Below are 1,385 nucleotides of genomic sequence, written 5' to 3'. Positions count from 1 at the left end.
TCTGCAGCACTAGTTAACAGCTTCGAAACAGCAGTCCGCGGTGGAGCAGGTCTCAAACTCTGGCCTTGAGTCTCCAGGAAGTTCGGTCCTGGGGAGCACCTGCCTTTGTCCTGCGGCAGGAGGGATGCCTTGGGAGACTTGACCTCCAGTGCCGTTCAGTGTTATCCTAACTGCTCAAGAGGAGGGCCTGGGGTCAGAGTTGGTGGTGGTGGTGGTAGCGACAGTGGGGCCAGAAGAAGGAAGGCTATGGAGCTTCCATAGGGGAAAACTGAGGCCCACAGCTCTGCCTGGCATCCCCACTGTGGTCAATTAAGGTCGGTGCATCTTCGTCTCCCTGCCTCTTATCACTGTGGCCACCAACTTGGTAAGATCCTGTGTCAGGGCTCAGAGAAGAACAACATAATTACTGACCTTTCTAGTTGTACCTTTCTGACTTTGAGAAACACCCCCATCCTTGTGTCTGCTATAGATTTTTGAACACCAGCACCACCACCAACAAACACGAGCAAGCTCCATACCTGTTATCGCTGACCTCTTTCCAGAAGTTCTCCCGGCTGCAGCCTCACAGCTCACTCAATCCCAGCAGGCCCTTGTGTTCACAGGCTGTGTCCTTAGGACAACACATTTTAGTTTTTATTTTTTAAAAATATGGAACACTTCACGAATTTGCATGTCATCCTTGCGCAGGGGCCATGCTAATTTTCTCTGTATCGTTCCAATTTTAGTACATGTGCTGCCGAAGCGAGCACAGGACAACACATTTTAAATGACCTGTGGGCCTGAATCAGGTTGGGGCACTGGGGTCTATGTGAGTCAGTTCTCTCTGAGGGCAGCAGTCCCCCCCCTTCCCAACCTAGGAGAGTAATGCAGCTTAAGGTATACCTTTTGTCTAGTTCTCTGAAATGGAGCTCAGAGTGCACATCACCATGGAAACCATCACATAAATGGTGGCTACGTATAGTTAAAATAGCACTGTTAGTTTTATGGTGCAGGTGCATTATGAGTTCAAAAGGCTTTTGTGGGCTGGCCTGGGAGTCTAACCATCATTTTATATATGGTTTCTTGTGGCTACATGCTGTCGGCATTCTAAAGAAATTACTTTAAAGCAAATCTTTACAGCAAGTTGTTTGTAACTGGGAAATTGGCAGTCTGTAATTTATATTATGTTTTCTGACCATTTTGTGGGTTTCCCATAACCCAGAACTCCAGATGGAGTGTAAGCTCTCAGGAAGGCTTGTGGCAGATGGATGGAGCTGCAGCTCAGTGGCAGCACTTCCAGAGACGGCATCGGGGTGTTGGCGTGAGTCAGTGTGCATTGGAGCCACCACCACTCTCAACAGAGTAGGGACTCCATCAGGCGCAAGGTGTCTGGTGTTGAGAGCCAG

General features: G+C 49.0%; 1 non-coding gene across 1 annotated transcript; it reads right to left on the bottom strand.

The window, feature by feature from the left end:
- Positions 1 to 642: 642 nt before the first annotated feature.
- On the bottom strand, positions 643 to 749 carry LOC111725098. Its single transcript, XR_002773244.1, has one exon. It is a non-coding gene; the product is annotated as a U6 spliceosomal RNA (small nuclear RNA).
- Positions 750 to 1,385: the final 636 nt, after the last annotated feature.

This window comes from Otolemur garnettii, unplaced genomic scaffold (genome assembly GCF_000181295.1).
Source record: "Otolemur garnettii isolate 467f Iridium unplaced genomic scaffold, OtoGar3 scaffold00031, whole genome shotgun sequence".
In the NCBI taxonomy this organism is placed as follows: Eukaryota; Metazoa; Chordata; class Mammalia; order Primates; family Galagidae; genus Otolemur; species Otolemur garnettii.
The sequence above is the reverse complement of the archived record's forward strand: the minus strand, read 5'-3'. Positions and strand labels throughout refer to the sequence as shown.